The sequence below is a fragment of the Aethalodelphis obliquidens genome, unplaced genomic scaffold, assembly GCF_003676395.1.
Source record: "Aethalodelphis obliquidens isolate GAN/ISIS:26980383/991018 unplaced genomic scaffold, ASM367639v1 scaffold39, whole genome shotgun sequence".
Taxonomy (NCBI): domain Eukaryota; kingdom Metazoa; phylum Chordata; class Mammalia; order Artiodactyla; family Delphinidae; genus Aethalodelphis; species Aethalodelphis obliquidens.
This window is the reverse complement of record NW_020837983.1, coordinates 4070030-4096385: the sequence shown is the minus strand read 5'-3', so window position 1 is coordinate 4096385 and position 26356 is coordinate 4070030. Positions and strand designations below refer to the sequence as shown.

The following is a 26356-nucleotide window of genomic DNA, read 5'->3' as shown; positions in this document are numbered from 1 at the left end:
TTTGATTATCATAAGTTAGTCAAATAATAAGTATACTTATTAATTCATATATATATGGAGATTTTCTACGTTTTTTTGTTAGTGATTTTAAGTTTAATAGATTTGTAGTTATAGAACATATTTTGATCATTAAAATCCTTTGAAATTTGTTGAGTTTTCTTGATGACTTAGCATATAGTCAATTTTTAACAATGCATAGTGTGTGTGTGAAAAGAATGGGTATTCCGCAGTTGTTGGGTACTGTTTTCTACAAGTCAATTAGTTTAAGTCTATTAATTAGTTTAAGTCGATTAAGTCTATTAATCATGCTGTTCAGATCTTCCAAATGTTTATTGATCTTTTCTCTACTTCTATCATTTACTGAGAAAATTGTGATTGTGTTTTCCACTATGATTATTGGCTTTTCTATTTCTCCTTGTAGTTCTATATTTTATTTCTATATTTTAAGGTTGTGATATTAGGTAAACACAAATTAAGAAAGGATTAAAATGGTTGACCCTTTCTTATGTTTCCCTCTTTGTCTCTAGTTATGTGTTTTATCTATTTTGATACTGGTATAGTTTAATTAGCTTTTTTGTATTAAACAATCATTAGGATTGCAAGTGTGGGCGGCAGTAGTGTCTGTGGAGACCACGGCTGCGGCAGCACTCCAACTCACTCCTAGCTGCAGTCTCCACCATAGAGCCGGGGAGAGAGCCTCCGCCAGCGACCCAGGGCAGCACAGGCACCCAGACCCGAACTCCAAGTTGGGAGACAAGCTGAGTAAGAAGAAGGGGTACAATGTGAATGATGAGAGGGCTAAGGACAAAGACAAGAAGGCCAAAGGAGCTGGGACAGAAGAGGGGGAAACCCCGAAGGACAATGAGACCCAGGGTGCTGCAGAGACCCCAGAGGTGAAGGAGGACAAGGAGGAGAAGCTGGAGAAGGATGCCTAGGATGCTGCCAACAAGCCTGAAGACAAGGAAGGTGAGAAAGACAAAGAGGCAGCCAAGGAAGACACTCTGAAGGCAGAGACGGAGCAGACGGAGGGAGCTGAGTGGAAGCCGGGACCCCCAAAGGATGCTGAGCAGGAGCCGGCGGCTGCCTCCGGCCAGCTGCAGGTGGCAACGCCCCTAAAACTTTGGAGACCTAGGCTGCGGAGACCTTGGCCCCACCAAGGATGACAAGAGCAAGAAGGGAGAGGAACCCGCATTGCCTCAGGCTCCTGCAGCTCCTGCCGCGCAGGAGACAAAAAGTGACGGGGCCCCATCTTAAGACTCAAAACCCGGCAACACTGAGGCTGCCCCATCCTCCATGGAGATCCTGGCAGCCACAGAAGCACTCAGTTCCATGCCCAAGGCCAAGCCCCTGCAGCCCCCACAGACGAGGTCAAATCTGCCGAGACCCCAGCAGCTAATTCTGATCAAACCTTAGCAGTGAAAGAGTAAGAAGGACAACCAATGGAACGAAGAATACCGCTTAACAACAACCTGTCTCTCTGACTCCTTCTCTGTCTTTTTGTCTCTCTGTCTCTCTCCTATACTAACTTGTTTCAAATTGGAAATAATGGTATGTATTGCCCAAGAACAAGCATGTGGTCCTTTCAAGGGAGGGAGGGTGTTGGGAGAATCCAAATAGTATTTTTGTGGGTAAATACCTAATATACTTTCAGTCAACTCTACCAATCAGTCCTGGATTTTAAAGATCAATGTCTGAAAGTACAGTACATCTTTTGTACCTGAACTGCTGTTACATGCACTCCGCCACTAAGATCTGAATGTCTTGTCTTCTGCAAGGGGATTGGGAGTGATGCGTTTGATTCTGCCCACAGGGCCTGTGCCGAGGCAATCGGATGTTCATGAAGGCAGCATTTTCTGTTTTCTTTTTCATTTACAGCTTTCTTATTTTGAAATTTTTTTAATGTTGTGGATGAATGCCAACTTTCAGACAGCCTGCTTAGCCTGTTCACATGTATCTTGATGCCAATACTCCATTCTTCCTCCCCAGGTCTTTTTGGGAGTAACAAACATTCTTTCATCCTACTTAGCCTCCCTAGATTTCTCATGACCAGTTAATGTATGTCCATGGTTGGGTGCACCTGTAGTTCTGTTTACTGGTCGGTGGAAATGAAAAAAAAAAGTCTGCATTCATCACAGTTCCAGTTTTCTCTTCCATCCTGTCACAAACTCCAACACATCACTCATTAGAAAATGGAAAAAAAAAATAAAAAAACAAAAAAAAATGTGTACAACAGATGCATTGAAATTATATGTAATTGTGTAAATGGTGCAACAGTAATAAAGATAAACAATTAAAATAAAAAAGATTGTAAGTGGTATCTTTTCCATCCTTTAATTTTCAACTGTTTGTTCCTTATTTTGAGATGTATTATTTATAATCAACAAATAGTAAATTTTACAAGTTCAATATGACAACTTTTGTCTTTTAATAGGAGCATATAATTACTGACATTTTGGGTTTAAATCTCCTATTTTATATTCATCTTCAATTAACCTAACTTTCTTTATGCTGTTTTCCTTCTTTCTTGCCTTGTTATTTTGCTAGATTTTTCTTAATATCCTATCTTTGCCCTCCTCCCCCCAATCAACATCAGCTTGGTAGCTATACAATTACTATTCTTTCAGTGGTTATCTTGAATAATACAAGGTGCATCTTTAAATTATCCAAAACTAATACTGCTTGATTCTTTTATCCATTTCTTGACATTATAATGATCTTGAAATACTTTAACTCCATTTACTACCCTCTCAACTTTTGTGCTATTTTTTGTCTTGTATCTTAATTCTAAGCACTGCTTCTTTGACTTTCTGTGTTTCATGTTTACTATTTTCTTCTTACTTTACTTTCAAAAACAGAAAAAATCCTATCTTTACAGAACTTATATTGCTACTGGGGGGACAGTCAAAGTAAAAATAAATAACAAAACATAGAGTATATCAGATGATGATAAATATTTCAGAGAAAAATAAAGCAGGGAAGGATGATATGAAATGTTGGGAAGCATGGTTGAAATTGTAAATGAGGGTGATCAGGGAGGACCTTGAGGTTTGAGCAAAGATCTACAGGAGTTAAGAAATCTAGGAAGATATCTATAGAAGAGCATTTGTAGACATGGTATTTTCTATTTGCAAATGGAAAGGCTCTGAGGTAGAATTGTACCTGACATCTTCCAATATCAGCTAGGAGGCTGGGATGGCTGGAGTTAAATGAGTGTGAGAGTAGAAGTGATGATATCAGAAGGGTTTTTATGAAGAGGTAACAAGGTGGGAGTCAAGTGATTTAACTAGGGCTTTGGTAGAAGGATTTTTGGCTTTTATTATGATATAAAACCCAACTTAAGAGAAACAATGGTAGTTGAATGCAAAATACAACTTTTCTTAGCTTACATTTTTAGAGGGCTTATTATACACCAGGCACTGTTTTAAGCTCCTTATGTGCAGGATTTTATTTCATACTGTATAAGAAAAATGTAGATTTCACACAGGTTAATTAACTTACCCAGGCTCACAGCTTGTATGCAACAAAGCTAGGAGTCACGTCCATGAGGTCTCTTAATTGTAATTCTACATTTCTCTGAATTGTCATTTAATGACAGAATATTTACCGATCATCTGGAGAGATCTAACTCTGAACTCTATCGATGAGCTTTTCTGCTTCCTCTTATTTCAGTGCACATAGTGTCAGCAAATGACCCCAAGATACTCAGTTGCTTTACCGTGTGAATTATTTACTTGTTCTACATTTTATTGACACATGCTATACACCTAATTCTGAGCCATTTTTTCAGAAATGCCTAATGCCAGTCCACAAGGATGGAGAAAGTTACTGTAAATGGATACATCCAAACTAAACATCATTACTGAAAAAAAAAAATTGTGTCTCATAGAGGACATTGGTATATGAGTTATTTTAACCTACTATAAGATCTTTCACCTATATCTGAGTGACTGGTTATGTTCCTTTTACACTTTTTATAATATAAAATACAAATTAAATGAGTAGACTATGCAAGAAAAACCTGTACTTGAAATAATCCCATGTTACATTTGTAATGTCACAAATGAGTAGTATATGCATTCTTTAGTCTATCACCTTTATCTTCATGCCTGATTAGCCCTCCTCAGAAGCAGGGCTGCTGGCTAACCCAACCCCTGTGGTACAATCAGGAGGTTGTGCAATTCATTATGTTTTGTACACAATTTGGCTAGAAACCTGAAGATTTATTGATGCAATGTAAAATATTAGGTGGCAGGTAAAAATAGGCCTGTTAATGAATGTGATTAGAACAGCAGCTGGAATGAATTGCAGTGTTTGCAACATCAATGGAATTAATAGACCTTAAAATATTCAGCGAATCAATTAAAAGTCTTCTTTGGGATTCAAAAAATGTGTGTTCATGTGCTTAACTTTAAAATGAGCACCGGGAGAAGAAATGGCCAAACCTTCTGTCAGAAAAGTGTTTAAAGATTCCACAGGCGTCTGACTGTTTCTGGGTCCAACCAGCTTCTGAAGGAAGCCCTCGTGGGCTGAGCGGCAGGCAGCTCAGAACACAGGCTCCAGACTGTGCTTCCAAAAATTAAACAAGAGAAGCATGTGAGAGCAATTGAAATGGGTATCCTGGTCACACTCCCTGAGGTTCTGCAACCTCATTAACCTTTGAGAAGAGCACAGCTTCCTACCAGGATGAAAGAATAAAAGAAGATGATAGTTTCTTAAGCGTGTTCTTCTCTAATGGTCACCCCAAAGACCTTGAAAAGTTTCAAGCCAGAAGTTTTGGGCTGAAGAGTCTTGTATAAAAGTCCTTGGGAGGAATTACTTGGACAGCATCATGTACAAGCAATGGAACATAGATATTATCTAGCATTCCCAAAACTAGATTAATTAGCACCCATTCCCCCAACTAACAAACAAATTAAATAGGCTTTTTAAAGCTATGCCTTTATGTCTTTGCCTCCAGGGAAGAGTCAAAGAAAGCACCCATTGTCCTCATAATTGTTTTACAATGCAAAGTTGAAAGTTTCTCTTTAAATTAGTATAAAGTAGAAGCATAAGATAATAAAGCAAGGGAAATTATTTTGTTTAGACTATGATTGTCTAAAACCGTATTTTAATTTTGGGGCTATATTCATACCTTATTCCATGGCCAAGTTCAAAAGATATCTACTTGTTCGCAGGTTAACTACCTCCTACATGATTTCTTTTTTTTTTTTTAATTTCCCTCATAGACTTTATTTATTAAATTTTTCATTTTTTTGACTGCGCTGTGGGGCTTGTGGGATCTTAGTTTCCTGACCAGGAATTGAACCCAGGCCCTCAGCCGTGAAACTCTGGTGTCCTGAACACTGGACTACCAGGAAATTCCATCCTACACAATTTCTATGATATTTTTTTTCTTATTGCATCAGTAGGGAGCTGGGCAGGGTCAGAAATCGAGCTGTCATAACTTTTGCAAAGATGACTTCAGGATTTCTGAACCTGTAAAACATCCTACTGGTTTCTTAGTGCCCATGGCTCCAAGCTACAATGTTACCCCTAAGCCTAAGCAGACAGAGCGAAAGCCATCATGTACAGTGCTAAAGCACAAAACAGAAAACTTGAAAATAGGTAAGAAGTAGTTTTGAATTTATTTGAACGTCAGCACTAGAAGCAAATCGGTCAAACCAGAGGAACATATGACATTAAGTTAGAGAGAGAAGCCTTTGTGGGTGTTTCAAGGAGCTTGGCGGTTGAGGTACTGGTCCCTTATTATGCCATGTTTTGTGTCTAAATATATGGCTTTCCTTTCCCTTGATTTAGCAATGTCATGGATGCTACACTTATGCTTCACAGTCATGACTAGAGACTTTTTATTTGACATATAAATGCAACAAAGTAAGAAGAAAAAAGAGTATGAAAAATTTCTGAAGTAATAGAGAAAGAGTTGAAGGAAGGGATAGAGAGAGATGAGGGTGTGTGGACACTTCCGAAAGAAGGCCTGACGTACAACCAGTAGACAACTAAGTCTTGGAGATGTAACGCACAGCACAGCGACTGCAGACCACAACACCACATTATAAACATCAAACTTAAGAAGGTACTAGATGTGAATTATTCCCACCGCAAAATAGAAATGATAATTATTTCATGAGTGGAGGTGTTAGCTAATGCTATAAGGGCAATCATATTGCGATACAGAAATGTATCAAATCAACATGTTGTACACTTTAAACTCACACAATGTTTATATGTTAAATATATTCCCACTAAGAAAAAAGAAGACCTGTTTCAAATTCACTCAGCTGTGAGGGATGAAAAGCAAGAAACAGGAGAGTGGGGAGAAGAGGTTGGGGAAATGAGAGTATTTATCTCATGGCCACAAAGGAAAAGTTAGAGACTGTAGCCAGGGTGGTGGAAAATAGTGCTGAGTATCATCATGGTGCTAGTGACAGATTGCAACCTACGATTTATATTTGGGAATCTTTGTAAATCAGATATTGGTGTGTTAAAGAGTGCCTATTTTTTGAACATTTGCCTTGGATGTACCAGTGTTTTTTTTTTTTTTAATTTTTTAAAAATTAATTGATTAGGGCTTCCCTGGTGGCGCAGTGGTTGGGAGTCCGCCTGCTGATGCACGGGACGCAGGTTCGTGCCCCGGTCTGGGAGGATCCCGCGTGCCGCGGAGTGGCTGGGCCCATGGGCCATGGCCGCTGAGCCTGAGCTCCGCAACGGGAGGGGCCGCGAAGGTGAGAGGCCCGCGTACCGCAAAAAAAAAAAAAAAAAAAAAAAAACTTAATTGATTAATTAATTAATTTTTGGCTGTGTTAGGTCTTCGTTGCTGCGTGCAGGCTTTCTCTAGTTGCGGTGAGAGGGGGTTACTCTTCGTTGTGGTGCACGGCCTTCTCACTGTTGTGGTTTCTCTTCTTGTGGAGCATGGGCTCTAGGAGCAGGGGCTTCAGTAGTTGTGACACACGGGCTCAGTAGTTGTGGCTCGTGGGCTCTAGAGCACAGGCTCAGTAGTTGTGGGACATGGGCTTTGTTGCTCCACAGCATGTGGGATCTTCCTGAACCAGGGCTCAAATCCGTGTCCCCTACACTGGTAGGTGGATTCTTAACCACTGTGCCACCAGGGAAGTCCCTGTACCAGTGTCTTTAGCCACACTGCATTTTCTTTTAAGACAAGCTTAATGCTCTTCTTTGTCATTCAGCACATCTACTGTCAGAAGTGGATGATTTGCTGACGTTTTAGTACGAGTCTATTTCCTCACTAAAGGCTGAATTAGAGACTTTATGCACAAAATATGGATTTCAAGAAATCTCCCTGTCGGGTTTCCCTGGTGGCACAGTTATTGAGAGTCCGCCTGATGATGCAGGGGACACGGGTTCGTGTCCCGGTCCAGGAAGATCCCACATGCCGCGGAGCGGCTGGATCCGTGAGCCACGGCCACTGAGCCTGCGGGTCCGGAGCCTGTGCTCCGCAATGGGAGAGGCCACAACAGTGAGAGGCCCGCATACCACAAAAAAAAAAAAAAAAAGAAATCTCCCTGCAGATGTTAATGTGCTTGAAGGTCAATGAAGTAAGGTATGTTTTGGAAGAACATAATATAAAGCATTTTAAAAAATATAGATTTGAGAGATCTTTTGCAAGCCTTATTGTCTAAAATGCAACGCTTAGTTTATGTGAGATTAATATACCCACAAAAGAAATCATTACTTGTACTTTGACTGAGTTGTTTCTGAAGCTACTGTAACACCCAATCTCTACTGAATGCAATATGCCGGGGCAGCAGTGAAACTATAACTCTGTCTGGTGGGATTATGTTGTTTAAGTAGAAAGCAAGATTCAGGCAAGGTGTTTTGCAACAATGTGTCCTCCAAATAACAGAGTATTTACTGATTCACCAAGAAAACGCCAGTGTTCAAAAGGGCTGTGGATGTCACAAGCAATTAGTGTGTCCATGAAGGATCTTTTGCAATTCCCAGAGAAGACAGGAAAATGTTACATAGAATGTCAAATATAGGGGTCATTTCAAAAGGAATGGATACCGACACAGAGCAAAAGACAAAAAGATGTTTTATATTACAGTTTCAAAAAAATAATCTTAAGGTCATTTGATACAAGACAGGATAATATCTACCTTCTTTTGAAATGTAATGTACATGAAGGCAAAGTGTTCTATGTCATTTCTGAGGTAAAATGTTACCATTTTGAGCATATTTCTTTCCAAAAGACTTCATACTAACAATAGCCTATACATATTAAAAGAGTTTATAAGTGGCATGTAAATGAAGTACCTAAATCCTAGTGTTCAAAAGTCCTACCTTCTGCTGAAAGAATTGCTCATCAGGTATTTCATAGCCTTTGTCTAAATTGTCAAAGAGGAGCAGACTGCCATTTGCTTTTCTTAGAAACACATTAACCAATTACTGCTTTGACTCAGATTTGGGAAGATATTTGTGGGCACTGGTTGGGAGAATGGTTGATTCTTTGAGGCAGGGCTCTGGAGGCCATCGTGAAAGTTACCTCTATCTCTGTGGGCCTTGTAGTGCTTTGAATGGTGGCCTCCAAAAAGTTATGCTCACATCCTAATTCCTGAAATCTATGGATGTTATCTTATTTGGAAAAAGCATCATTGCAAATGTAAGTCAAGGACCTTGAGATAAAGAGATCATCTTGGATTATGTGGTGTGCCCTAAATCCTTATGATGTCCTTATGAGAGAAAAGCAGGGGGAGATTTGAGACAGAAGAAAGGACACAGGATAAGGCAATGTGAAGACACAGAAGAGATTGGAATGATACGGCCACAGCTACAGGAAGTCGGGAAATGCCAGTGGCCACCAGAAGCTGGAAGAGGTAAGGAAGGATTCTCCCCAGAGCCTCCTGAGGGAGTGTGGCTTGGTGGATACCTTGATTTTGGACTTTCAGCCGGCAGGACTGTGAGAAAATAATTTTTATTGTTTTAAGCACCAGGTTTGTGGTATAACTTGTTATATTTAATGGCCACAGGAAACTAATACAGGAACCTTTAACTCCTATGGTTCCTATATACCAAAATAAAAAGAACAGTGTGCCGTGTAGAACATGGTCTAGCTTGCTCATCCTCCATGTCTCATTCTGCACTCACAGGAGGTCATAAACACACTGAGAGGTGACAGAAAAGATGGAGCAAATAGTTCTAAATTCCAAACATGTGAGGAAAGATAGGAACCATTTCTTACGGCACGCTTACCACGATATCTCTCCTTGTTCCTTTTTACTTGCCTCCTGTCCACCATTTTGGCCTTGGGAAGAAACTGAAAAATAAATATACAAACACACAAACGAAGAAAACAGACACAAATCTAGGATAGGTATAAATTAACAATGAGAAAGTAATGTGATTTTTTTTTCACAACCTTAACATTTGATGAAGTAGGTAGATTATACAATCAAATTAGGAGACAAAATATTTCTATGTCTTGCCAAAGCTGCTGAAAAAACAAACACAACAGTGTGCATAACATCAGTTAATTTTAAACAGTTTTTTTTTTTTTTTTTAGTCTTGAACAGCCTGGAGTATATTGTTTTGGCCCTTATTGAAGTCAGAGACTTTGTTCTTGGTCCCTAGTTTCTGTTCTCTCTCTCTCTCTTTTGCCATACTTTGAGGTGGGGTTCCTCAAGTTTCCCTTAAAGGGGATAAGTCTTCTTGATCTTATTTCTAGATCTCCTCAGTCAATTCAATTCAGGATGTTAGTTCAACAAATTAACTTGTCCCTTCACTAGTGTATTTTAGCTTTGGGCCTCTTGGATTTAAGTAGGTTACATATTGATGTTTTATTAGGAAACTTTGACTTCATACAGGCTTCATAAAATAGCAGCCCTGTCCTCTAAAGTCTAAAGTAATGGAGGTTCCTCTCAGTGAAAAGAAATATATATCTAGACAACCCTGCATGCTCACTCAAGCTGGAGACTGGGAACATCTGAGGATGCATCTAGATATTTGCTCAGACTGCTGCTACTGGTGAGGAAACTCTTGTCTTCTTTGGGTTAAGAAGAAGAAGGTAGTGCTCTCAAAGTGAAGATAGATTCAATTTGCTTCAATTCAAACAGTTGTAGGAATAATTTGCTGAGTCGGCACATTGCAAATGGCTTTGTGGAATGCTCTCATGGGGACCACAGTTGCTCCAGAAGACGTCTGCTCAAACTGCTCAACTGCCATGGCCTGAACCTGGATCTTCAGGTCTTCCTGATCTGTCCACCATTTTTCTTTCCTTCACTAGGTCCCTCTGCACACATTCTACTTTAACTAAGCCTAGCCAATTAACAGTGATGTCATGCTCCTGGGATTTTGTCAGAGACACCTGTCCCTTCATCCCTGCCTAATTGAGATCCTAGTCATTTCAAGGTCATGCCTAATCCAAACCTCCCAAACATAGCTACATACTTCCTCCTCAGCAGTCAAGCATGTCACACTGCTGGAACCTCTATCCTGGACCTTCTCTCATCTGTTCTGATTCACAACTGATGCTCTTTCTGACTCTCTCCTACTAAACTGTGACTTCCTGGGGACTTGGGTCTTACTCTTCTTTGTATAACTCACAGTAACTGACAGGGGACTTTTTCTCTTGTATCTGTTCAATAAATATTATTTAATGAATTTAAAAATTCATAAGGAGCTTCTAGAGAAAAATGTGATTTGGACAGTTATAAATAATTTTAATCTCTCAGAGTTGCTAGAGAGCCCTGAAGGAACAATTGCCTGGAATACCCAGAAATCAAGTAAATGTTTGAAAATTAAGAAAGCAATTCATTGTCCATAAGTATATAGACAAAAATGTTGGAATTAGCTCAGAATTTGCCTTGTGCAATTTACTGTAGATGGTAAAACCAAAGATCATTGTTGCAAAACTCAGTCGTTTAGAGTGTCTTGCTTGGGTTGAGGCAACAGTCTCCTAGCTGGTTTCCATCCTGCATGGTGTCTCCTTCAAACCACAGTCTTCACACAGGAATATTTAGAAAATAAAAAGGTGACCTTGCCTTGATCCTGCTGTCGGGATGATGTCCAGATGCTGTGGCCTGGCATGTAAGGCCTCTATGACCCTCCCTTGCTTGCCTTTCCAGTGATGTCTCTGTAGATTGTTCACACTCTCCTTTCAGATTCATTGCTTCTTTTCTGATTCCATTGCTCTCTCAGACCTCTGTTTCTCGGGGGATTTTTTTTCCCTGAATTTTCTCCTTCTTCTCATCTTCAAAATAATTCCTTCTTATCCTTTCAACTTAGTTGAAACAAATTTTTCAGACTGAGTGTGCTCCACGTGCAAATGCTATCATAGTACCTTCTAGGACAGCACTCTGTCCTACACTCTGTCTTAGTAATTGATGTTTTTTGTTTTTTTCCCTATAGAGGGCCAGGATTGCATCTTATAAGTCTGGAGCTTTGGGAATCCTTAGTGCAGAGGAGCTGTTTTAGGAAATGATACAGATAAGTTTCCCCAGAAAGAACATGTAGACTAAAGGGCATCAGGCTGAGAAAGGAGACTCAAGGAAGACCAGCTTTCACAGGGTCAGCAGAAGAAAAGTACCCACCAAAAGAGACTAAAAAGGAAGAGGAGAGTCAGAAAAGAACCAGGTTTGGAATCCAAGGGATGAAAAAGTTTCACATTGAAAAAAGGTTCAGCTGTGTGAAATATTGTAAAGAGATCAAGTTAAGTAAACACTGAAAGGTACTCATTGCATTTAGTGCTTAGGAGCTCATTGGTGGCCTTCACAGTAGACCACAAGGTCTTTTTCAAGGAATTAGAATGCACACAAACACTCTCACACACCCAGGTACATAACATGTGATTTGGTTTGAGCCTTTGGGATGCCTAGGTTGGCATATTTACTATACTTTTGTCATTAGGGACATAGTCCAGGCTCGAAGCACAAAGAGATATTCGGTAAAAGTTGAAGGAGGATATATTTCTGTGCTTTGGATATGATTTTAATCCTAACTCCTGTTGTATAGTATAATCTTTTATGCTTCATCAGATTCTCCAAACCTCACCTACTTTCCAGGCCCTCAGCTGCTAATGAGACTGATTGGTTCTGTGTGGGCCTGTCCAGTTTTGCCACCTGAGGCTGGCCAGCTGTACCCCTGGGGTCTCTGGCTCCTCAGCCGTATCCAGGCTTGGATGCTGCAGGTCACTGCATCACTGGGATGGGCTTTTTCAGCAGCCATTGAGGGAGTTGGATGACCTGACTTGGAATTTGGGGAAGGAACTCCCTGTGTGGTGAAGCTGGGAGACTGAAGATGGGAAGGAGCTGAACAGAAAGATTTCCTCTGTTTCCTCCTTGAAGAGGAGTAGCTTCTCTGCACAGAAGCTTGAGTAGCTTCTCTGCACAGCCCATCTGGAGACATCCCAGGTGGCTGAGTAGTTGCACCTGCTGAGCCACCAGCTGTGTGTATTTGTCGCTTTGGTAAAGCAGTGGTCAGTGCAGTGACACGCTGTGGCTTCCCAAACCTGCCCTGTCACATTCCCCTTTCATTAACTCTCACTGCCTCTGGACTCCACTTTTCAAATAAAGCACCCTTGTCCAGGTTCTGTTTCCAGGCTGAGACATTTATCTCCCATGTCACTAAGGATGCTGGTGATTGTGGCAATACCAACAGCAAAGCCCAGACTTTTCTAGTCAAGAACTGACCTGTCCTTTTCTTCCCAACCTCATGGCAATTGATAAAGTAAGGATGTCATGTGATTTGAATGATGTGAATAATTGGTCAGGATTCATTTTGACTGATATCCTGCCTATTTTGCAAAATTTAGAAAATTAAATTGAATAAAGAAATTTTTGTTTATTTGCGGGACGAGAATGCAAGATCCACATGCCAGCTCATCACTACAGCACCAGGCTCTGACTTACTCTTCTTGGCTGCATATAGCAGGAGAATAGGACCATTCAAACACCAGGAAGAAGATGATTTTATTAAAACTCCACCAATCTACTGAGTCTTCCATCAGTTGGGCTCCATCTGCACAGATGTGAAATTGTATTCTGTTGAAACAAGAGTCCTTTAGATTAAAAGTAATAAATATTATCTTACTTAATTGAGAGGTTTTTAGGATTGTTTCATAGACTTTTGGCAACCCACCCTCTCCTCCCAAGAGGAAAAGTGAAAGCAGATATCCTGGAGGAGAAGGAATAAATTAAGTGCTGGAATCTGGAGTGGATCCCTTAGCAGCTGGACAAGAGCTGAGAGAGTGGGTGGGGATTCTGAAGAGGAATTGAGGGGAGAAAATAAAACCAGTAAGTGCCAAATTCTATTTCTAGGAGTTTGGTTATGAAAGTTAGGATACATAGGATGGTTGCTTGAGGGAGAAGCTTTCATCCTTTTGTATTTTACTTTTTCAATATTGGGTTGACTTTGTCTATTTACATACTGAAGGGACGGAGCCATCCATTGAATTAGAGTGTTGCCACAAAGAGAAAATGTTTGCCTTGTTATCCAGGTGACTCTTGGGATCTCACGTGAGTTCTGAAATTTTATGGTCATTTTGCCTGGGCCTCGGTGTCCCTGATTTGTAAAATGAGGACACTGCACTAGGTGGTCTCCATGGTTGTTGGGACAGATGGAAGTTTCATGTGCATTCATTTTGCTGTGTAAGGCTGTGTTATGGGACCTGTATTGACTTATTTTCAAGTCCCTCACTCTTTCTTCCATCTCTGAATCTCATGGCAGAAATATGTAGTATATCACTGACCACCCTTATTCTAATGGCAAGGTTACCATTCTGAACACTGTATGTGAGGGAAACATTAGGGTGGGATAGTAACAAACAATTAAAAGTAACAAAAGAATACTTAGAGAGATTGGTTGCACATACTCTAAAGTACTGATGTGCCCAAGGAAGATGATGGAAGTACAGATAAGTAGAGATTAGGCCAGCTGTAGACAGAGGGGGGATGGGAGAGAGGGAGAGAAAACTAATGACTTTACCATTGAAATAAACATCAGGAGCCCCAGGTTCTCTTCCTAGTTGGGCAAAGCTTTACTAACTCTCAGCCCTACCAGCCCTCTCTAAAATTAAAACTATCACACCTCCCTTTTGTCTCTCTGCAACTTGGTGGGAAAGATATGCACAGTCTGTCTTACAAGTTTTTCTTGGTTCTTCTTGTTCATTGTCCCAAACAGTTTCTGTGACTGTTAGCTGATTGATGCTGCAATGCCTGGGGACACAAGTGAGATAGCCTCTTAAATAGGAGAAAAGCACATATAATTTGGGTGATGGGGGTGGTAGGCCTACTAACTTGATTCTACTTTCTGAGAACCTATGATCAATCAAGGACTGTGCCCCGAGCTGGTGCACAGCAGTGAACAAGACCACTGGGGTCCATGGAGCCTCCATCCTGGATCAGGCTTTCTCTTGGGGACATGATCATGTATTCTGTATAATGTGAAATAATTATTTCTCATTTTTTCATAGATGATTTAGAAGAATGATGAAGATTTTATTCATTCAATGAACCAACTTTTGTTGAACACCTACTGTGTATCAGTGAACTTTCAAGATGTTGGGGATAAAATACAGAACAAGGCAGACTCTGTTCTGCCTCTTTGGAGTTCGTGCTTCAGTGTGGAAAACAGAGCTTGAGCATATAATTATATGTGGAGTGGTAAGTGTTCTGAAGAAATAAAGAAGATTGAGAGGCCCACACAGGCATGTATAACTGGAAGGTCAGAGAGCAGCTGCTGAAGAGGTCATATTCAAGAAGCTTAGAGCTCATTCTCAATTATTTGAGTTTGGAAAATGTAATGCATAGTAAAATTTTAATCTCTCATTTGACTTCCTACTCTTAGCTAGTATGACTATGAGTCATCTCTGTAATCAATTGCTGCTTATTAGGGAGCTACATCCTCATTTAAAAGTTAATATAAGCAAAACATTATTAGAAAGGTAACTTTGGTACAAATAAATAAATAAAGGGTTCTAAAGACAAATACTATTTAAAACTTAACTGCTGTGTTCAGTTATCTGTGCCACTGTTTCTGAATATGGATAGTTGAGAACTGACTGTAAAATACTATTTCTAGCAGTCAATTGATCTCTTCTATAGATCAATTTTAATTTTATTATTTGTGCTTCATTCTTAAAGAGAGTTAATGTTTCCCAATTTACTTTGTTGTGTTTCAAATTAACCATATCCTATGACACTCTATGAAATCACTTCTGAAATTCTAGCTTGAGATACTAATGACTCACTTGCTGTGACCGTTAGCAGACTGATGCTGCTAGGGACAGATAGACAATCAGATAGCCTTTCAAATGGAAGAAAATACCTATGATTTGGGTAAATGGAAGAGGTTGAGCTACTAGCTTCATTAAGACCTGATGCTCTTACCACATCAATTCAACATAGTATTGGAAGTCCTAGCCACAGCAGTCAGGCAAGAAAAAGAAATAAAAGATATCCAACTTAGAAGGGGAGAGGTAAAATTGCCACTACATGCAGATCACTAAGGGCTCCACACAAAAACTACAAATCTAATAAATGAATTCAGCAAAGTAGCAGGATACATGATTAACATTCAGAAATTGGTTGCATTTCTTTACAATAACAATGAAATATCAGAAAGAGAATGTAAAGCAACAACAACAAAAATACCTTTTAAAAATGCACCGAAAAAAAAAAAACCCTGGGAATAAACCTGACCAAGGAGGTGAAAGACTTATATGCTGAGAAACATTATAAAAGGAAATAAGAGGATTCAAAGAAATGGAAAGATGTCACATGCTCTTGGATTGGAAGAATTAATATTGTTAAAATGGCAGTACTACCTAAAGCAATCTACAGATTTAATGTGATCCCTATCAAATTACCAATGACATTATTCACAGAACTAGAATAAATAATCCAAAAATTTATATGGAACCATAGGACCAGAATTGCCAAAGCAATCCGAGGATCAAAAACAAAGCAGGAGGTATAACACTCCCAGACTTCAGACAATACTACAAAGCTACAGTAATCAAAACAATGTTGTATTGGTACAAAAACAGACATATGGATCAATGGAAGAGAATAGAGAGCTCAGAAATAAATCAACAAAGGAGGGAAGAATATAAAATGGGAAAAAGACAGTCTCTTCAACAAGTGCTGCTGGGAAAGGTGGACAGCTGCATGTAAATCAATGAAGTTAGAACACACCCTCACACCATACACAAAAATAAACTCAAAATGGTTAAAGACTAAGCATAATACATGACACCATGAAACTCCTAGAAAAGAGCAAAGGCAAAATATTCTCTGGCATAAACCATACCAATGGTTTCTTAGGTCAGTCTTCCAAGGCAATAGAAATAAAAACAAAAATAAACAAATGGAATCTAATCAAATTTACAAGCTTTTTGACAGCAAAGGAAACCATTAACGAAAAAAAACATGAAAAGACAAGCTACAGAATGGGAGAAAATATTTGCAGTTGATGTGGCCGACAAGAGCTTAATCTCCAAAATATATAAACAGCTTATACAACTCGACAACAACAAAACAAATGACCCAATCAAAAAATGGGCAGAAGGCCTTAATAGACATTTCTCCACAGAAGACATACAGATAGCCAGTATGCACATGAAAAGATGCTCAACATCACTAATTATTAGAGAAATGCAAATCAAAACTACAGCGAGGTACCACCTCACACCAGTCAGAATGGCCATCATCAAAATATCTACAAACGATAAAGTCTGGAGAGGGTGTGGAAAAAAGGGAACCCTCCTACACAGGTGGTGGGAATGTAAATTGGTACAGCCACTATGGAAAACAGTATGGAGGTTCCTTAAAAAACTAAAAATAGTGGATGGACCTAGAGTCTGTCATACAGAGTGAAGTAAGTCAGAAAAAGAAAAACAAATACAGTATGTTAACACATATATATGGAATCTAAAAAAAAAAAAAAAGGTTCTGAAGAACCTAGGGGCAGGACAGGAATAAAGACACAGATGTAGATAATGGACTTGAGGACATGGGGAGGGGGAAGGGTAAGCTGGGACAAAGTGAGAGAGTGGCATGGACATATATACATTACCAAATGTAAAATAGATAGCTAGTGGGAAGCAGCCACATAGCACAGGGAGATCAGCTTGGTGCTTTATGAGCACCTAGAGTGGTGGGATAGGGAGGGTGGGAGGGAGACGCAAGAAGGAGGAGATATGGGGATATATGTATATGTATAGCTGATTCATTTTGTTATACAGCAGAAACTAACACATCATTGTAAAGCAATTATACTCCAATAAAGATGTTAAAAAAAAAACAACTAAAAATAGAATTACCATATGATCCAGCAATCCCACTCCTGGGCATATATCTGGACATAATAATTCAAAAAGATACATGCACCCCTATGTTCATAGCAGCACTGTTCACCATAGCCAAAACATGGAAACAACCTAAATGTCCATCGACAGATGAATGGGTAAAGATGTGGTACATATATACAATGGAATACTACTCAGCCATGTAAAAGAACAAAATAATGCCATTTGCAGCAACATGGATGCAACTAGAGATTATCGTACTAAGTGAAGTAAGTCAGAAAGAGAAAGAAAAATATCATGTGCTATCACTTATATGTGGAATCTAAAATATGGCACAAATGAACCTATCTACAAAACAGAAACAGACTCACAGACATAAAGAACAGACTTGTGGTTACCAAGGGAGAGGTGGGGACAGAGAGGGATGGACTGGGAATTTGGGGTTAGTAGATGCAAACTATTAGATTTAGAATGAATAAACACCAAGGTCCTACTGTATAACATAGGGAACTATAACCAGTCTCCTGGGATAAACCATAATGGAAAAGAATATTAAAAAAAGAATGCATATATGTGTAAAACTAATTCACTTTTCTGTACAGCAGAGATTGGCACAACATTGTAAATCAACTATACTTTTTATTTTTAATAGATCTTTTTTTTGAGTATAATTGCTTTACAATACTGTGTTAGTTTCTGTTGTACACCAAAGTGAATCAGTCATATGCATACATATATCCCCATATCCCCTCCCTCTTGAGCCTCCCTCCCATCCTCCCTATCCTACCCCTCTAGGTCATCGCAAAGCACCGAGCTGATCTCCTTGTGCTATGCTGCTACTTCCCACTAGCTAGCTATTTTACATTCAGTAGTATACATATGTTGATGCTACTCTTACATCGCCCTAGCTTCACCCTCCCACCCTGTGTCCTCAAGTCCATTCTCTATGTCTACGTCTTTATTCCTGCCCTGCAACTAGGTTCATCGGTACCACTTTTTTTTTTTTTAGATTCCATATATATGCGTTAGTGTATGGTATTTGTTTTTTTTTTAATGATTTTAAAAATTTTTTATTGCAGTATAGTTGATTTACAATGTTGTGTTAGTTTCAGGTGTACAGCAAAGTGAATCAGTTTAACATATAAATATATCCACTTTTTTTTAGATTCTTTTCACATATAGGCCATTACAGAGTATTGAGTAGAGTTCCCTGTGCTCTACTGCAGGTCCTTATTAGTTAACCTATTTTATATATAGTAGTGTGTATATGTCAATCCCAACCTCCCAATTTATCCTTCCCCCCTTTACCTCCTGGTAATCATAAGTTTTTTTTTTTTTTTAACGTCTTTCTTGGAATATAATTGATTTACAATGTTGTGTTAGTTTCTGCTGTGTAACAATGTGAATCAGTTATATGTTTACATATATACCCATATCCCCTCCCTTTTGTGTTTCCCTCCCACCCTCCCTATCCCACCCCTCTAGGTGGTCACAAAGCACCAAGCTGATCTCCCCATGAGATGCAGCTTCTTCCCACCAGGTATCTTACATTTGGTATTGTATATATGTCAATGCTACTCTCTCCCTTTGTCCCAGCTTACCCTTCCTGCTCCACGTGTCCTCAAATTCATTCTCTATGTCTGTGTCTTTATTCCTGTCCTGCTCCTAGGTTCATCAGAACCTTTTTTTTTTTTAAGATTCCATATATATACATTAGCAATATGGTATTTTTTTTTCTCTGTCTGACTTCCTTCACTCTGTATGACAGACTCTAGGTCAATCCACCTCACTACAAATAACTCAATTTCATTTCTTTTTATGGCTGAGTAATATTCAATTGTATATATTTGCCATATCTTCTTTATCCATTCATCTGTTGATGGGCATTTAGGTTGGTTCCATGTCCTGGCTTTGTAAATAGTGCTGCAGTGAACACTGTGGTTCATGTCTCTTTTTGAATTGTTTTCTCAGGGTATATGCCCAGTAGTGGGATTGCTTGGTCATATGGTAGTTCTACTTTTAGTTTTTTAAGGACCCTCAATACTGTTTTCCGTGGTGGTTGTATCTATTTACATTCCCATCAACAGTGCAGGAAGGTTCTTTTTCACCACTCCCTTGCCAGCATTTATTGTTTCTAGCTTTTTTGATAATGGCCATTCTGACCGTTGTGAGGTGATAGTTTTGATTTGCATTTCTCTAATAATTAGTGATGTTGAGCATCTTTTCATATGCCTCTTGGCCAGCTGTATGTCTTCCTTGCTGAAATGTCTCTTTCGGTCTTCTGCCCATTTTTTATTTGGATTGTTTGGTTTTTTTTGATATTGAGCATTATGAGCTTTTTGTATATTTGGAGATTAATCTATTGTCCATCATTTCAATTGTAAATATTTTCTCCCATTCTGAGATTGTCTTTTCATCTTGTTTATGGTTTCCTTTGCTGTGCAAAAGCTTTTAAGTTTAATTAAGTCCCATTTGTTTATTTTTGTTTCAATTACTCTAGGAGGTGGGTCAAAAATGATCTTGCTGTGGTTTATGTCCTAGAGTGTTCTTCCTATGTTTTCCTCTAAGAGTTTGATAGTGTCTAGCCTTACATTTAGGTCTTTAATCCATTTTGAGTTTATTTTGTGTATGGTGTTAGGTAGTGTTCTAATTTCATTCTTTTACATGTAGCTGTCCAGTTTTCCCATCACCACTTATTGAAGAGACTGTCTTTTCTCCACTGTATATTCTTGCCTCCTTTATCAAAGATAAGGTGACCATATGTGCATGGGTTTATCTCTGGGCATTCTATCGTATACCATTGATCTATATTTCTGTTTTTGTGCCAGTACCATACTGTCTTGATTACTGTAGCTTGTGGTATAGTTGGAATTTGGGGAGCCTGATTCCTCCAGCTCCATTTTTCTTTCTCAAGATTGCTGTGGCTATTTGGGGTCTTTTGTGTTTCCATACAAATTGTAAAATATTTTTTTTTCTAATTCTGTGAAGAGTACCATTGGTAGTTTGATAGGGATTGCATTGAATCTGTAGATTGCTTTGGGTAGTATAGTCATTTTCACAATGTTGATTCTTCCCATCTAAGATCATGGTATACCTCTCCGTCTCTTTGTGTTGTCTTTGATTTCTTTTATGAATGTCTTATAGATTTCTGAGTACAGGACTTTTACCTCTTTAGGTAGGTTTATTCCTAGGTATTTTATTCTTTTAGTTGTGATGGTAAATGGTATCGTTTCCTTAAATTCTCTTTCTGACTTTTCAGTGTTGGTGTATAGGAATGCCAGAGATTTCTGTGCATTAATTTTGTATCCTGCAACCTTACCAAATTCATTGATTAGTTCTGTAGTTTTCTGGTGGCATCTTTAGGATTCTCTATGTATAGTATCATGTCATCTGCAAACTGTGACAGTTTTACTTCTTCTTTTCCAATTTGGATTCCTTTTATTTCTTTTTCTTCTCTGATTGCGGTGGCTAGGACTTCCATAACCAAGTTGAATAAGTGGTGAGAGTGTACATCCTTGTCTTTTTCCTGATCTCAGTGGAAATGCTTTCAGTTTCTCACCATTGAGTATGTTTGCTGTGGGTTTGTCATATATGACCTTTATTATGTTGAGGTAGGTTCCCTCTATGCCCATTTTCTGGAGAGTTTTTATCATAAATCGGTGTTGAATTTTGTCAGAAGCTTTTTCTGCATCTACTGAGATGATCATATAGTTTTTATTCCTTAATTTGTTAATATGGTGTATCACATTGATTGATTTGCATATACTGAAGAATCCTTGCATCCCTGGGATAAATCCCACTTGATCATGATCCTTTTAATGTGTTGTTGGATTCTTTTGGCTAGTATTTTGTTCAGGATTTTTGCATTTGTGTTCATCAGTGATATTGGTCTATAATTTTCTTTTTTTGTGATATCTTTTTCTGGTTTTGGTATTAGGGTGATGGTGGCTTTGTAGAATGAATTTGGGAGTGTTTCTCCCTCTGCAGTATTTTGGAAGAGTTTGAGAAGGATCGGTGTTAGCTCATCTCTAACTGTTTGATAGAATTTGCCTGTGAAGCTCTCTGGTCCTGGACTTTTGTTTGTTGGAAGATTTTTAATTACAGTTTCAATTTCATTACTTGTGATAGGTTTGTTTATATTTTCTAATTCTTCCTAGTTCAGTCTTGGAAAATTGGACCTTTCCAACGTGGCTGTCCGTTTTATTGGCATATAGTTTTTTTTAGTAGTCTCTTACAATCCTTTGTATTTCTGAGGTGTCAGTTGTGGTTGCTTCTTTGCCATTTCTAATTTTATTGATTTGCATCCTCTCTTTTTTTTGATGAGTTTGGCTAGTGGTTTATCAATTTTTTTAATCTACTCAAAGAGCCAGCTTTTAGTTTTATCGATGTTTATTGATGTTTGCTATTGTTTCCTTCATCTCTTTTTCATTTATTTCTGATCTGAACTTTATGATTTCTTTCCTTCTGCTAATTTTGGGGGTTTTTTGTTCTTCTTTCTCTAATTGCTTTAGGTGTAACCTTAGATTGCTTATTTGAGATTTTTCTTGTTTCTTCAGGTGAGATAGAATTGCTTTAAACTTCCCTTTTAGAACTGCTTTTGCTGCATCCCATAGTTTTTGTGTCATCATGTTTTCATTGTCATTTGTGTCTGTGTATTTTTTTAATTTCTTCTTTGATTTCTTCAGTGATCTCTTGGTTATTTAGTAGCACAGTGTTTAGCCTGCATGTATTTGTGTTTTTTATAGTTTTTTTTCCCTGTAATTGATTTCCAATCTTATAGCGATGTGTTCAGAAAAGATTCTTGATATGATTTCAATTTTTAAAATTTTCCAAGGCTTGATTTGTGACCCAAGATATGATCTATCCTGGAAAATGTTCTGTGTGCACTTGAGAAGAAAGTGTATTCTGCCACTTTCAGGTGGAATGTTCTATAAATATAAATTAAATCTATCTGATCTATTGTGTCATTTAAAGCTCATGTTTCCTTGTTTATTTTCTGTTTGGTTGTAAGTGGGGTGTTAAAATCCCCTACTAGTATTGTGTTAATGTCAATTTCTGCTTTCATGGTTGTTAGCTATTATCTTATGTATTTTTTTTTCGGCTGCCTCCCACTAGCTGTCCATTTTATTTATTTATTTATTTATTTTTACAACTTTATTAGAGTATAATTGCTTTACAATGGTGTGTTAGTTTCTGCTTTATAACAAAGTGAATCAGTTATACATATACATATGTTCCCATATCTCTTCCCTCTTGCGTCTCCCTCCCTCCCACCCTCCCTAACCCAACCCTCTAGGTGGTCACAATCCACCTAGCTGATCTCCCTGTGCTATGCAGCTGCTTCACACTAACTATTAATTTTACATTTGGTAGTGTATATATATCCATGCCACTCTCTCTCTTTGCCACAGCTTACCCTTCCCCCTCCCCATATCCTCAAGTCCATGCTCTATTAGGCCTGTGTCTTTATTCCTGTCTTACTCCTAGGTTTTTCATGACCTTTTTATTTTTTTTTCTTAGATTCCATATATATGTGTTAGCATACATATATTTCTTAGATTCCATATATATGTGTTAGCATACATAGAATTTTTTTTTCTCTTTCTGATTACTTCACTCTGTATGACAGACTCTAGGTCCTTCCACCTCACTACAAATAACTCAATTTCATTTTTTTTATGGCTGAGTAATATTCCATTGTATATATGTGCTACATCTTCTTTATCCATTCATCTGTTGATGAACACTTAGGTTGCTTCCATGTCCTGGTTATTGTAAATAGAGCTGCAATGAACATTTTGGTACATGACTTTTTTGAATAATGGTTTTCTCAGGGTATATGCCCAGTAGGGGGATTGCTGGGTCTTATGGTACTTCTATTTGTACTTTTTTAAGGAACCTCCATACTGTTCTCCATAGTGGCTGTAACAATTTACATTCCCACCAAGAGTGCAAGAGTGTTCCCTTTTCTCCACACCCTCTCCAACATTTATTGTTTCTAGATTTTTTGATGATGGCCATTCTGACTGGTGTGAATTGATATCTCATTGTAGTTTTGATTTGCATTTCTCTAATGATTAATGATGTTGAGCATTCTTTCATGTGTTTGTTGGCAATCTGTATATCTTCTTTGGATAAATGTCTATTTAGGTCTTCTGCCCATTTTTGGATTGGGTTGTTTGCTTTTTGTTATTGAGCTGAATGAGCTGCTTGTAAATTTTGGAGATTAATCCTTTGTCAGTTGCTTCATTTGCAAATATTTTCTCCCATTCTGAGGGTTGTCTTTTGGTCTTGTTTATGGTTTCCTTTGCTGTGCACAAGCTTTGAAGTTTCATTAGGTCCCATTTGTTTATTTTTGCTTTTATTTCCATTTCTGTAGGAGGTGGATCAAAAGGATCTTGCTGTGATTTATGTCATAGACTGCTCTGCCTATGTTTTCCTCTAAGAGTTTGATAGTGTCTGGCCTTACATTTAGGTCCTTAATCCATTTTGAGTTTATTTTTGTGTATGCTGTTAGGGAGTGTTCTAAATTCATACTTTTACATGTAGCTGTCCAGTTTTCCCATCACCAATTATTGAAGATGCTTTCTTTTCTCCACTGTATATTCTTGCCTCCTTTATCAAAGATAAGGTGACCATATGTGCATGGGTTTATCTCTGGGCTTTCTATCCTGTTCCATTGATCTATATTTCTGTTTCTGTGCCAGAACCAGGCTGTTTTGATTACTGTAGCTTTGTAGTATAGTCTGAAGTCAGGGAGCCTGATTCCTCCACCTCCATTTTTCTTTCTCAAGATTGCTTTGGCTATTCAGGGATTTTTGTGTTTCCCTACAAATTGTGAAAATTTTTTGTTCTAATTCTGTGAAAAATGCCAGTGGTACTTTGATAGGGATTGCACTGAATCTGTAGATTGCTTTGGGTAGTAGAGTCATTTTCACAATGTTGATTCCTCCAATCCAAGAACATGGTATACCTCTGCAACTATTTGTATCATCTTTAATTTCTTTCATCAGTGTCTTCTAATTTTCTGCATACAGGTCTTTTGTCTCCTTAGGTCAGTTTATTCCTAGATATTTTATTCTTTTTGTTGCAATGGTAAATGGGAGTGTTTTCTTGATTTCACTTTCAGATTTTTCATCATTAGTATATAGGAATGCCAGAGATTTCTGTGCATTAATTTTGTATCCTGCTAGTTTACCAAATTCATTGATTAGCTCTAGTAGTTTTCTGGTAGCATCTTTACGATTCTCTATGTATAGTATCGTGTCATCTGCAAACAGTGGCAGCTTTACTTCTTCTTTTCTGATTTGGATTCATTTTATTTCCTTTTCTTCTCTGATTGCTGTGGCTAAAACTTCAAAAACTATGTTGAATAATAGTGGTGAGAGTGGGCAACCTTGTCTTGTTCCTGATGTTAGTGGAAATGCTTTCAGTTTTTCACTATTGAGGACAATGTTGGCTGTGGGTTTGTCATATATGGCCTTTATTATGTTGAGGAAAGTTCCCTCTGTGCCTACTTTCTGCAGGGTTTTTATCATAAATTGGTGTTGAACTTTGTTGAAAGCTTTCCCTGCATCTATTGAGATGATCATATGGTTTTTCTCCTTCAATTTGTTAATATGGTGTATCACATTGATTGATTTGTGTATATTGAAGAATTCTTGCATTCCTGGAATAAACCCCACTTGATCATGGTGTATGATCCTTTTAATGTGCTGTTGGATTCTGTTTGCTAGTATTTTGTTGAGGATTTTTTGCATCTATGTTCATCAGAGATATTGGCCTGTAGTTTTCTTTCTTTGTGACATCTTTGTCTGGTTTTAGTATCAGGGTGACGTTGGCCTTGTAGAATGAGTTTTGGAGTGTTCCTCCCTCTGCTATATTTTGGAAGAGTTTGAGAAGGATAGTTGTTAGCTCTTCTCTAAATGTTTGATAGAATTCACCTGTGAAAGCATCTGGTCCTGGGCTTTTGTTTCTTGGAAGATTTTTCATCACAGTTTCGATTTCAGTGCTTGTGATTGGTCTGTTCATATTTTCTATTTCTTCCTGGTTCAGTCTTGGCAGGTTGTGTATTTCTAAGAATTCCTCCATTTCTTCGAGGTTGTCTATTTTATTGGCATAGAGTTGCTTGTAGTAATCTCTCGTGATCCTTCGTATTTCTGCAGTGTCAGTTTTTACATCTACTTTTTCATTTCTAACTCTATTGATTTGAGTCTTCTCCCCTTTATTCTTGATGAGTCTCTCTAATGGTTTATTAATTTTGTTTATTTTCTCAAAGAACCAGCTTTTAGTTTTTGATCTTTGGTATCGTTTCCTTCCTTCTTTTTCATGTATTTCTGATCTGATCTTTATGATTTCTTTCCTTCTGTTAACTTTGGGGTTTTTTTGTTCCTCTTTCTCTAATTGCTTTAGGTGCAAGATTAGGTTGTTTATTTGAGATGTTTCCTGTTTCTTAAGGTAGGATTGTATTGCTATAATCTTCCCTCTTAGAACTGCTTTTGCTGCATCCTATAGGTTTTGGTTCGTTGTGTCTCCATTGTCATTTGTTTCTAGGTATTTTTTGATTTCCTCTTTGATTTCTTCAGTGATCACTTCGTTATTAAGTAGTGTATTGTTTAGCCTCTATGTGTTTGTATTTTTTACAGATCTTTTCCTGTAATTGATATCTAGTCTTATATTTTGTGGTCGGAAAAGATACTTGATATAATTTCAATTTTCTTAAATTTACTAAGACTAGATTTGTGACCCAAGATATGATCTATCTTGGATAATGCCCCATGAGCACTTGAGCAAAATGTGTATTCTGTTGTTTTTGAATGGAATGTCCTATAAATATCAATTAAGTCCATCTTGTTTAATGTATCATTTGAAGCTTGTGTTTCCTAATTTATTTTCATTTTGGATGATCTGTCCATGGGTGAAAGTGGGGTGTTAAAGTCCCCAACTATGATTGTGTTACTGTCGATTTCCCCTTTTATGGCTGTTAGTATTTGCCTTATGTATTGAGGTGCTCCTATGTTGGGTGCATAAATATTTACAATTGTTATATCTTCTTCTTTGATTAATCCCTTGATCATTATATAGTGTCCTTCTTTGTCT

At 38.1% G+C, this 26356-nt stretch overlaps 1 pseudogene across 1 annotated transcript in view; it reads left to right on the top strand.

Annotated features, from left to right (window-relative positions):
- LOC113633258 (brain acid soluble protein 1-like) overlaps positions 1-2209 on the top strand; it is a 71982-nt pseudogene extending 69773 nt beyond the window's left edge. Inside the window, exon 3 of the transcript XR_003438125.1 lies at positions 595-2209. The product of XR_003438125.1 is annotated as a brain acid soluble protein 1-like (transcript). The remainder of the gene's footprint in view (positions 1-594) is intronic.
- Positions 2210-26356: the final 24147 nt, after the last annotated feature.